The sequence below is a fragment of the Hydra vulgaris genome, chromosome 13 (assembly GCF_038396675.1).
Source record: "Hydra vulgaris chromosome 13, alternate assembly HydraT2T_AEP".
Lineage (NCBI taxonomy): Eukaryota > Metazoa > Cnidaria > Hydrozoa > Anthoathecata > Hydridae > Hydra > Hydra vulgaris.
The window spans coordinates 7,653,193-7,666,988 of record NC_088932.1 but is presented as its reverse complement, the minus strand read 5'-3'; positions in this window follow the sequence as shown (position 1 = coordinate 7,666,988).

Below are 13,796 nucleotides of genomic sequence, written 5' to 3'. Positions count from 1 at the left end.
AATTACTTTTGACTTTCGTCCAACATTTCCGTGTTGGACGAAAGTAAAAACCATTAATTTAATTACAAATTAATCGTTTTTTAAAAAAACCACAAAAACGCAAATTTAATTGACCAGAATGTTTTTAAAAACATTCTGAATGTTTTTATAACATTTTGAATGTTTTTAACAATATAAACAATGTTTTTATTTTAATTTTTTTTAATAAAATGTTTTTATTTTTATTTTTTTTAATAAAATGTTTTTATTTTTATTTTTTTTACTGTAAATCATGCGCGGAGTGTTGCTACATCGACTATCTTATAGCCTGACTCGCAAGGGAGTGCTGCTACATCGACTGACAAATAGCCTGACTCGCAAGGGAGTGCTGCTACATCGACTGACAAATAGCCTGACTCGCAAGGGAGTGCTGCTACATCGACTGACAAATAGCCTGACCCGCAAGGGAGTGCTGCTACATCGACTGAGGGTTTGGTTGGGGCAGGCAGTCTATCATTATTAAAAAAAAAATTCCGGTCTTGCATTTTAATTTTTACTTTTTGTCAACAAAATATCGAAAAAACTTTCGGACAACATCTAAGGGTTCTATATATGTATATATATATATATATATATATATATATATATATATATATGTATATATATATATATGTATATATATATATTGCATAGCTTAATATTAACAATTATCTACACTCACACTTTGAAAACCGTTTAATTAAAACAACTCATTAACGTCAAAAAATCATTAAAAAACAGTTTGATAATTTTTAATTGGCATTTAAAAGCAAATATTTTTCAAAATCAAAATTTTTCAAAAATAATTTAAATTATTAATTAACTAGAATATGATATTAAAGTTTTAATTCACTGTTTTCCATTTTTTGTTAAATAAATAGTATTTTTCACAATTTTAGGGAAATATATACAAAACAAAAAAAAGCCATATTACGAATAAATTTTTAAAATTAAATAGGTTGTCTTTTACAATTATTAATACTTATTAATTGTCAACTAATTAAAAAAATTAGCTAAAAAAAATATTTTTATATTAATTTATTACATAGAGTCTACTCTGATGTAAACTATAACAGAGCTTTAATTGACTATCAACTTTTAGAGCTTTGTTTAAACTAATAATATAAAACCCGTTTTAAGTTTGAACTGCTATTGTTAGAGAGACCATTTTACAGTTTGGATCCATAACTCATTGCTTAACTTCTGAAAAAATAAACCTTCTGCTTTCCGTGAAATAAAAAAAAATTGTTATTTTACTCTTTAATTAAAAAAAAAAAAAAAAAAAGCGCAAAAACATTTCCAGAGCTCATACATCCATAGCTTAGGTCCTAAACTAAATATTCCTCCATTGTATACTGATTTTTTGACCAAGCTACCCATTTCTTTATAATCCTGTAAAACATCAAATACATTTCATGATTTCGGTGAAAAGCATACAGATCCCTGGTTGATGCATGGTATCCAATTACTATTTTAATTCGAACATCTAAAGCTATCATTTAAAAATATGATTAAATTTTCCCAAATAACTTCTTAAAATAAACGCTGTAGTTTTTAAATAGAATATAAAGTTTGTTTAAAAAGCAAAGGTTACATTAAAACAAAGTTAATTCGAGGTCAATAAACCTCATTAAAAAAGTTCTTGCATATTTTATTTGTCATCTGTATAATTTAAAAGGGTTGTCCCATTTTCTTTTGAAATGCGACGTGTTTAATTTTACAGCAATTTTTTTTAATTTTTGGGTTAATAAATCCAATTAATTGCTTTGCTAGTTATTATTACTTTCTCTAGCTTTAGCAGTTAGTATCAAACATTCATTTTAAGTAGGTTTAAGAAAACAATAAATCTTATGCCATTTCAATGGTTTTAATTGAATGCAAATAAATATCAATATAAATATTTTTAAATTTGCTCAGAAAGCAAGTTTGTTGAAACATTTTTTTCATGCGCTCTTTCGAAGCTATAATAAAACTACATAGAGGTCATAAAAATTATCTCCAGAAGCATTAACAATTTCATCATAGCTTCACAAATAAAAAAAGATTTAAACTCAAGTATTTTAATACCATTAAAAAAGCATTATATCTTTAACCAAAAAATAACAGGCTCAACTGCTTTATTGATATCTTAACTCTATTATAATATTCACTCTAAAAAAAAATTAGAAATTTTTAACTTAGAGTAGAATATGTGATATAACTTTAGTCAGGTATAATTTTCTACCTTCTAAGGTAGAAAACTATACCTCTAAAGTAAAAACTGTACAACAAATGTTAATTTTTGATATACTTTTATACCTTAAAAGTTAAAAAACTATACTTTATTAAGGGTATATCACATATCGCACCGTAAAATAGAAACTTATACCTTCTTTTTTAGAGTGTATTTTAATCTTTTTTTCTTAAAGACATATTTTTATCTTTAGTCTTTCTCTGTTTCTTTAGTTTCTCTGAATTCTAATAACTAGTTAGGCTATATTAAGTTGTTCACAGAAGTCTTTACTTTATCACTAAGCACCTCGATAAAGAGCATTTACCTAGGAAGGTTTTGCCCCCTTCCTTACTAATGTTGCTTATTGGGCGAGAGACGGCGTTTAACCTAGGGCCTCTTTATTTTGAGCGAGAACTCTCTCAGAATGACGATAAACCTGTTTACAAATTTTATATAATAAAAAAATAACTTGTTTTGGGTCAGCCAAGTGTAAAAGGGATTGACCCTCTAGTTGCATTAGATTTTTATCAGATAGCGTATAAAATTATCCTGGCCGAAAATAAGTAATTTCTTCGGGTATTATATTTCCTATTTCATTAGTTTCATAATAAGTTGTTGTTTGATTGCAATACTTCATAAAATCATTTATGTTGAAAGCTGTCTCATAATTTGATTTTTTTATACAGTTGCTATTAGATTTTTTTTCTCCACAGAATGAATTAATAAATAGTTTCTGTGGGCAGATTAGAATCATCTAACAATATGAGTCATTCCAACCACATTTGTTTCAAATAATGAAAACAAATTTCTCAATGCAGTCCTAATTAAAACGAGAAATTCAAACAAACTGAAAACCTTCTGAAACTAGCTCTCTACTTAAAGTTAGAATACTATTAATTATGACACTTAATTCCCAGTGACTTACTTGTTTAACATATAACACTGCAAAATATCTTAGTTAAATAATTTAACTCTTTCAACTACTCCTTTAAAAATTAGAGAACAACGAGCTGGTTATCTGCATATAATTTATATAAATTCAATATATCAAATAAAGTATTCTTGCGTTCAACTTATTTTGCTGTTGGTAGTTTATTCAGAAAAGTAAATTTGTATTACAAAAGCAATGTAATTTAGAAACATTGATAACTAAAAACTTTTTTAGTTATTTATATTTTTAAAAAGATCCTATACCTTAAAACTTTAGTGGCTGTTAAATTTTTAAGAATATAAGCTGTTGGCTTTTTCCATTTGTTTGTCAAGCCTAAATTAAAAGTTTTCATTTTTCATACCGTAAACTCTGTCAAAATTTCTATCATACTCTGAATGCTGTTTCTATGAAATCTCATCCATAACAAGACTAACATTACGATCAAGCGGACTAATTGCATTTGCTCGTAACTTTAATAAAGAAAATAATTGAGTAGAAGATCCTTCCTGAAAATTTTTTTTAGAACATTAAAAATTTGATGACTATGAAACAGAATTCGCATAACAAAAACTTTTTCGCAAACTGCCAAGCGCTTTTCTTCATTGACTTGTTTACTTACATTGACTTTAAAAAAAATAACTTGCATAAATGATAAATATATCCTAGACAATTAAATAATCATCATATGTTTTTTGTTTTTGGATTTGAAATTTTGAACTTGTTTATGTAATCTAGAACTTTTGCGTCGCAATTTTATTAGTAACCTTTAAAATTTGTTAGAGCTTATTTTGTTAAATAATTAAAAAAAAAATTCTCTTTTTATAAATTGATTCCCAATGCTAACATTTGCGAGCTTTAAAGGAATAACGTCACATTGATAAAGACGATAAAAAAAAAATATACTTAGTTTTAGATAAGTTTAATGACAATTAATTTTTATTAAACCATTCAGTTACAATTCGAAGTTAAGTTAATATTCGAGGCTCCGCTGAAGTCGTTTATGTATATTAAAAACAAAAGCGGTTCTAAAATACATCCTTGAGGAAGTCCACAAGTGGATGTCTTATTTTCAATATTCGTTCCAGTATTTTAGAGAAGCAATGAAGAGTGGAGATAGGTCTAAAATTAAAGATATTAGAACAGTGGTGACCAAACCAATGCCCATGGGCAAAAAAATGCCCGCAGAGACTATTTTAAATGCCGTTAAATAATTTGGGTATTTAAGAGACAATCATCTTGATAATGTGATATTTCTACCTTAAACATCAATCCAGACATCAAAAAACTAGTTTTAGAAGGTCAAGTTCACCACTCTTAATAATTATATTGCTTTGATACAAATGATTATAGTTATTAGCCACCTAGATTTTTGTAGAAACAAATATTTTTTTCCGCATAACTGTTTTGAAACTTATTACGTATTATTCTCTTAAAGTTGGTGAATTAAAATTATTACGGGTACGTGGTAAAAGTCACGTAGATAAACGTGATGAAAATATGCATTCATTTTTGATTATTATTTTAATGATTTTCATTGCAGTTTTATAATTGACATGGGAATTATAACTTTGTATTTATAAACCATTTTATGTAGAAGAATAGAAGGTTAAAAAATGCTCAGATTATAGCTTAGCATAATGGCCGAAATAGCTTGTTGCAAAAATGCAACAAGCTATTTCGGCCATTATGCCACCAGTATTTAATGCCAACCATCAATTGTTTATCCATCAACTGCGAAAATATATTGCAGCAATGGACATTGATGAAGCGAAGAGAAAAACTATAACATTAACATGTTTGCCACCACAGATTTATTCTGCATTGGAAGATCTATGTTTGCCGTCATACCCAGAAGACGATTCAATGATTTACGAAGAGATTAAGGAAAATATTATGAAGCTTTTTAAACCAAAGTTATCTTTAATGCTACACTTTGAATTTGCACCAATTAAAAATAGCAAATAACGAAAGTGTAATGGAATTTTCACGACGGATTGCAAGAGCTGGTGAAGGGTGTAAATTTACGGATAGGTATGGCAGGTTGGGCGACCAATTTATTACTGACTTTAACGATGGAGCTATAATCAAACGGCTATTACTGGAACCTGAAGAAATTACATTTACAAAAGCTGTTGAGGTTGCTATTACTTAGGAACGAGTGACTCAAGAAGCCCGACAGTTAGATCGTTCCGATAATGCGATCGTTGCAGCAACATCGCTACTTCCTCAAACAACTGGTTTTGCCGGAACAAATAAAAAATATGTTTTAAGTGTGGGAAACTTTGACTTTATGCACGGGACTGCGAGGCAAAATGCAAGAACTGTTCACACAATCATCGAGCCAAAGACTGCATCAAACGATTGAAAGTTTTAAAAGGAAAAGGGAGAATTTGGAAATAATGGCATCCAGTATTCCCCGGAAACGGCGTTGCCATCATTAAAAGTTAAAATTAACGGAATTTTCCGAACAGCATTAATCGATTCTGGATGCTCAATTACAGTGGTTCATGCTGAATCTACACGTGGACTTGTTTTAAAAAGTCAAAAATTTATCACAACTTTGGGAGGAACTGTGCAATTACTAGGTGAAATGGTAACCAATTTGGAAATTGATAGAATATATCGAATGAATCTACACGTGGACTTGTTTTAAAAAGTCAAAAATTTATCACAACTTTGGGAGGAACTGTGCAATTACTAGGTGAAATGGTAACCAATTTGGAAATTGATAGAATATATCGGATGGTTAATTCGTTAATTGAAAAAGACAAACCATTACGGGTTTGATTTGATTTTTGGAATGGATGGCATTGAAAAAATCGGAGGAGCCGTAATATACGGTGATAAAAACCATACTGTCCAAATGTTAGCATGTGACACGGTAAAATGTGGTGCAAATGATATAAGAAGTAAAGAGAATAAAATAAACGAAAAGAACAAAATAAACGAAGGGAACGCAGATAACGAAATAAACAAAGATAACGAATTAAACGAAGATAACGAAATAAACGAAGATAACGTAATAAACGAAGATAACAAAATAAACGAAGATAACGAAATAAACGAAGATAACGAAATAAACGAAGAAAACAAAATAAACGAAGACAACGAATCAAAACCGACTTAACAAACAAAATATGATCAGTCGTGTATACTAGGTATAGTACGGAAGCAAACTACCTTGTCGTTTGACATCGAAACCACAAATAGGATATTCCCATGACATATCTCACACTTGCGTCGCTGTATTCCAGACTCTTAGAATATAAATGACTCATTTAAATAAAGTCTCGATATACCAAAAGATGAAATTGGAAACGGTAAAGAAAGATATAACAAAGATGCCGTTCAAGTTTGAAATGATTCAAAAGAATGCAACGAACAAAAGATAACACGCTCCGAACGAATAATAAGAGCCCTACATCGATTAGACTTATGAGTCAATTCACCAAGAGGCCATGTTCTAATAAAGTTGGTGAATTAAAACTATTACGTATACGTGGTAAAAGCCACTTTTTTTTTTTTTTTTTTTTTTTTTTTTTTATTCAAATTTTTTTTGTTCTTTAATCCTTACAAATTTGTAAAATATAATAGAATCTTTACAGAGTAAATAAAATTAAAGAAAAAAAAAAAAAAATTACAAAGTTACGTTAAACAAAAAAATATATAAAGTAAAACTGTAAAGTATTAGAAATTACTTCAAAGAACGCGGAAAACTTGCAGAAGACCGACGGTCTTGTCATCAAGAAACCGCTATGCGTTACTAATATTTTTGGATGCTTTTTTTTAAAAATAAGTTTATTTTTTTTTTTTTTTTTTTTTAAATAATAAAACAAAAACAAAAAAATGTTATCGGTTTTCGGCAGAATGAGAATAAAAATCCAAAATGCAAAAAAACAAAGAATGCAGACAAAAAGAAGTTTTTAATTTTTTGATTTTATTTCAATACACATTAATATAAGTAGGTACACGATTTGCTAAATAGGTAAATTGCTTAGATAAACGTGATGAAAGTCACGCATTCATTTATGATTATCATTTTAATGATTATTGCAGTTATAATTGTCATGGGAACTATAACTTTGTATTTCTATACGAATTTATGTAATAGAACAGAAGGCTGAAAAACGCTCAGATAGTTGTTTTGAATATATATATATAAACCAATGGAACAATGCAACACGTATTCTAAAAAGTTTGAACACCCCTGCATTAGATGAATCACCCGGTTTAAAAACCGGTATAACTCTTGTAGTTTTTAAATTTTTTCGAAATATTCCTTGTTTTAAAGAAAGATTAAAAATATGCAACAATGGTGTTATTAAATAATGCATGCATTTCGTTACAGTATTTCTGCTTATTTTATTAACTCCTAATCCTTTGTTTAGTTTTACCGTTTAAAAATCAATTAATAACTCATTTTTATTTAGTTTATTGTTGGTCTTTAATGTATTGTTAGCAGTTAAATATGACTCAACACTAAATATATCTGGTTTTAGTTCTAAGGCTAAATTTGATCCTGCACCAAGAAAAACTTGAACAAATGTTCTTGCAGTTTGATTCATTAAATATATATCAATTCATTAAGTATATCAACGCCATTAAATTATTTTTGAAGACAATCAGTTGTTATCTTTTTTTACCACATAATTCTTTAACTACATTCAAGGTTTACTGAGTCTCTCTTTGAATTATGGTAATTGGTATGAATAATACATCTTCTTTAAACGAATTATAACCAGCTCAAAAATTATTTATTATACTTGGATTCATTATAAAATGTACTTTTTGAAGAAATTTTTTCTACAAACGATGTTTATTTTTAGAATGATTATAAGGTGTAGCGGTATAGTGTCGCAAAATTTTGATTGTCGCAAATTTTATTGTCGAAAATGTAAAAAATGAATAGTGTCGCAAGTTGTCGCATGTTTGATTGTCCAAGAAAATAACAAAGAATAATGTCGCAAATGAATTTAATAAATAGTGTTGAAAATAGAAAAAGGAATAATTTCGTTAAGGAGTTTAATGAATAGAGTTACAATCAGACTTGTAGTCATCACAATTAGCCCAAGTTTTAGGAGACGATGTCAAGAATTTTTTTGGTAGATTGAAAGAGTCAAACAAGTTCATTGAGCGTCGTGTAACAAAGTTAGCTATAGAAAGTTAAGAGAATGTATAAATCTTGTTTGGAGCAAGTCTTCTATTGTCACCTGGTAATGGTTCTTTTTGTAAGGCATTTACAATATTCATTTTTTCTTCAACAGAAGTTTTATCACTGAATAATGGGAGAGCAGCTAGATCTTCACTTAAATACCATAACTGAAGTTTAATTTTATTTCTTGCAAAATTTGTAACTTTGCAGTCAACTTGACAATAGTTCTCAACTACATTTAAAAGTAGGAGATCATTTATTGGTGCTTTTGTTGTGAGAGGTGCTGAAAACCAGAAACATGCATATATTGTGGTTATGAAGAGACATATTCTCTATAAAATCCCAATTTCTTTTTCTGTGATATTTAACTGATAACGAAAACCAAAAATTTTTAAATAGTATATAACTTTAGCCATTCATCTCGCACGATGGTAAGCCCCAGGAATGCAAATAGTTGTTGTATCATTATTTTCTCCCAAAAGGAGAAGAGCTAGTCTTCCGAATTTTTTATAATTATTACGTAATTGCGTTTCCTTTAAGTACTTTTTCAAACTTTTCACCACATTGGGTTTTCGAGATGCAAGCTACTCTTTTACAAACTTTGTAAGGCATCCAGGTCCGCTTTAATCACTTTCAAGTGGTTCAAACAATGATTTTTCTATTAGCTTCCAATGGGGCTTCACTCTAACAAAAAGTTCAATGTTTGTTCCTTTTGAAACAAAAAACGCATCAAACACTGCATTTGTAAAGATTTCAAAAATATGATGTCAACAGGCTAAAAACAAAACTCTTCGATTCATTGACTTCTGTATGACAGCTATTGCCCCATTATGCCTTCCTGTATTACTTGCAGTTATGTCAAAGCAAAGACCTGCAAGATGTTCCTCAACGCCAGACCATTCATGAATGAACTCAACTTCCTTTTGTCCCATTAGAGCGCCAGTACAAACAGGTATCTCAGGGATCCCTAATAACTTCTCAATATCCAAGCCAAATACAACAATTGGCAGACATTCATGCCTGGTTCTAACAACATTCAGCAACTACTGGATCCAAGGGTTGAAAATTTTTTCTTACTGCTATTGCAAGAGATTCACGGGATGTAGTTCGAGCTTCCATTAGAGTGGAGCGTAAAAGTGTTAGTTTATTTACATCAATACCGATTGCAGCTAGGGCTGGTGTGACAACCATCATTGCTTGTCGTGGTGTTATTTTTGTTCGGTCTAATGCTACATGAAAGAGTTGATTGTCGAGAATACAACGTTTGGATATTGTAATCGAGAGATGACTAGTGCCCATAGTAGTATGTTTTGAATTATTTGGACAATTAAATACTTTTTGTGTTTGACATATCGCAGTCAGAAATTTTGTGTTTGACATATCGCAGTCAGAATTTTTGTGTTTGACATATCGCAGTCAGAATTTTTGTGTTTGACATATCGCAGTCAGAATTTTCATCCAAAGAGTAATCTGAATTGCAATCCATTAATGTATCTGTAGATATAATCTTACTTTCTTTATGTTGTTCAAAGCGCCTTTTTTCTTCAAGCTTGCGTTTTCTGTATATTACAACTGCTTTCTTATACATTAAGTTTTCTGATGTCATTAACATCTTTTGGGGACCTCTCTGGTCTCTCAGAAATTGTTTATCTTCATTTATCTTAATGAGACAATCCCATTCACCATGGGAAATATTTCAAAAAGCGTATTCATCTTGGCAGTGAATTTTTCTTGAAAGCTATATTGAGTAGCTGATTTTCTACTTCTGTGCTTAGACACTTAGACATGTTGCTTGTGAATACTCTTTAGTTTAGCAACTACATGAGGCTTTGCTATTAGCTTTAAACCAGAAAATTATAACTTCATCTGCAACTGTGTTGCAGGATATTGGAAGAGTTGACATTTTGATTATAATTTCATAAAAAACTCTACATAAGGCAACACCACTTGTTGGAAACTGACTCGGCCCACCTATTGTTGAGAGAATATGTCCAACTAGCCAAACATTTGTAGTTGAGCGTGTTGCTTTCTCTGAAGCAGACATCTTCTTAAGTATTTTTTTATACTTTTTTACTATAATAGAAAGAATATAATAGAAATTTAATATATATATAATTATATAAAACACCCCCTCCCCTAATTTCCCTACATTTTTCAATAATGAAATCAAAATATGCATTTAGGAGCAATTTTTAGAAAATAATGCTGAGGGGGTAAATCTAAATTTGGTTGTACTTTCCAGTCTTCTGTAAACTCAGAGGCGTAAAAAGAATTCTTTGGTGTTCGAGTTAGGTAATTTCCAGACATGGAGCAAACTCCAAACATTTATATGTTTATACTTACGTGAAATAATGAGGGTTTGCAAAAAATTGCGATGATTGGAGCCTGGGAACACAAAAGCCCTAAAATTATCGCCGCCCTGCCCCAAACATGAAAGCAACAAGTTGATGAAGTATTTTTTGTACTATTCTTAACTAGACTTATATTCATCGATAATTTTTAAATTTCATTTTAAAATATTTTAACGTTCAAAAATTATGACCATATAAAGTTTAACCCCCCCTCAATTTGAGGGGGTTGCAAATTTTATATGGTAATAATTTTTAAACGCTAATAGATAATGCTATGAAACTTAAAATTTATCGATGAATATAAGTCTAGTAAAGAATAGTACAAAAAATACTTCATCAACTTGTTGCTCTCACGTTTGGGGCAGGGGGGCGAAAATTTTGGGGCTTTTTTGTTCCCAGCCTCCAATCATCGCATATTTTTGCAAACCCTCATTATTTGACATAAGTATAAACATATAAATGTTTGGAGTTTGCTCCATGTCTGGAAGTTACTTATCTCGAAGATCAAAAAATTCTTTCTACGCCTCTGTGTGAACTATCTATGTTGTAACATTCTAATACTTTATATTATTTTTTTTAGATCTATTTAAGCAGTATTTTGTATGAAATAAAAATAGAATTACAAGATTAAGATATTAGACAAATTTTGGTCAATTTAGGGTTCCGAAATAGGGTTTGTGGGAACACTTCCCATTTTCAGTTTGCAAATAAATTTTAGGTACATACTTTTTCTATCAGACCTCACCAAATAAGAGGTTATGCGATTAAAAATTGAAAAATTTTTTTTATTCCATACAAAAAAAACCCGCCCTAATATATATATATATCTATACATATATATATATATATATATATATATATATATATATATATATATATATATATATATATATATATATATATATATATATATATATATATATATATACATATGTATATATATATATATATATATATATATATATATATATATATATATATATATATATATATATACATATATCAGTTAACAACATGAAATTACACTACAGAGCTAACTGATATATATATATATATATATATATATATATATATATATATATATATATATATATATATATATCAGTTAGCTCTGTAATGTAATTTCATGTTGTTAGCATGGTCACAAGTTATAATAACAAGGCTATCTGTTGCGTTTAATTAATGTGTATATTGCTCAAACTATAAAAAATGTATACATTATTTATAATTAATAATCATTTGAGCCGGTCAGAACTATAATGGTGTAAGTTAAATTTTTCTTAATTTGATATTTAAAAGGTTTTGTTAGATTCTTTTTTTGGTTTATGTAGAAAAATCCCAACATACTACTTTACCCAGGGGTCTCTGGATGAACTAATGACTTATACCAGTCCTAAACTTTACATAATGACGCATTGTAATTATAAATATTGACTTAACTGAAATCTGTTTTGAAGTTGTACTATTCTTATTTTAACCAACTAATTTGTTTGCACATGACATACATTTTTTATAAATGATAATTCTAAGATTCCTCTTTTTCCGCATTTTTTTGTATTTCAAAACTATGGGTTAGGCGGAGTTTATCTCTTTTGCTTAATGATACAGGAACACCAAATGCCCTGGAAAAGTTAATTTTTCATTATACTTTGTGTTATATACATATATTGTTTATGTATGTAACACAAAGTGAGAGAGAGAGAGTAAACTCTCTCTCTCTCTATGGCGCAGCAAGCACACACACTTGTGTAGTATATACAGTATGTACAAGCAATACTTAGTATGTATAGATCTAACAACTCAGGTGTTTATGAATACTTATTTACTGCATATAAATATATATCTGTTGAAGTTTCTTTCCATTGATTCTTAATATCATTTTTCATTTTATTGGCATCACATCTGTGTTTCTTTTTTTCATTTTGTGGATTAGGTATATTGATCTTCATAGCCTTTGTGAATGTGGTCGAAAATGTTCTATTAAAATCCTGATCTAGTTTGTTCAGTGCTTTATGAGTTGCAATTGAAAGTTTTTTCTGCCTATACAATTCTCTTTAGCAGGTAAAAAACACTTTTTTTTTCAAAAAATTAAAATGGTTAAAAATACTTTTTTTAATGGTATATACTATTAAAAAAAAACAAATGACACTAATTGCATAAAAATTCAATGATGACGTCATTAATTGTACACGTCATAAACAGATTATTGACCTATTTTGATATGTTTATTACAACAAGGATAACCTAGTGAAAAATGATCGGAATCACTTAAAATTTTAAAATTGCAATCTTTATTAGTAATACTATGTTCTGAGCGACCCAGAAAAAAATAATTATTTTTCTATCGCGTTAGGTTCACTGTCAAACTTTAAATTTCATTAAAAAAAAAAAATTTATGTAAAAGTGATATTGCTAGCCTTATTTTTATGAAATTTTAAAAAGTGTTTCGCTCAGAACACTCTAAATAGAACTAGGTAACACCATAAAAAATTTCAGCTTATCGGCTTTGTCCGATCAAAAGTTATCCTTGTTGAGAGACCACAAACATCGTAAAAAATTAAAGTCAAGAAAAACCTAATCAAAAAATCAAATAAAAGAAAATAAAAAATTTAAACCCAAAAAAACAAAACAAAATGCTTCACTAGCATATGCCACTCCTTCCTCAAGTTCTTTTTTATCATTAAAATCTTTTCTGATTACAAGAAGTTTTTTTCTTCTTTGTTTTACTGAGCTGGTTGACTTTTTTTCAAACTGCTTGACACGCTGAGTATCAGATTTTCTTAAACCTTCTTTACTAAAATTCCCATTTTCTATGCGTAGTTTTTTAAAAACTGGGAGCAATCCTTGGGCACCATCATTATATGCAATAACAACAGATGCAACTGCAGTTTTAAAAACATCATTCAGTTTTAAAAACATCAATGTATACTCTTTTTAGGCACCGTTTCCATATTAAATTGTTCAAGGACTCATTGATATTCTGCGTTTCACCGTGTAAACATTTAGTCAAAAGTTCATCACTACCAAGACCTCTGTGAGAAAATATTGGATCAATAACATCTGAAACAGCTTTATGAACATTAATTTTTCGTTTATATGTTTTTGCTCCTGTAGTTTTAATACTTTGGTATT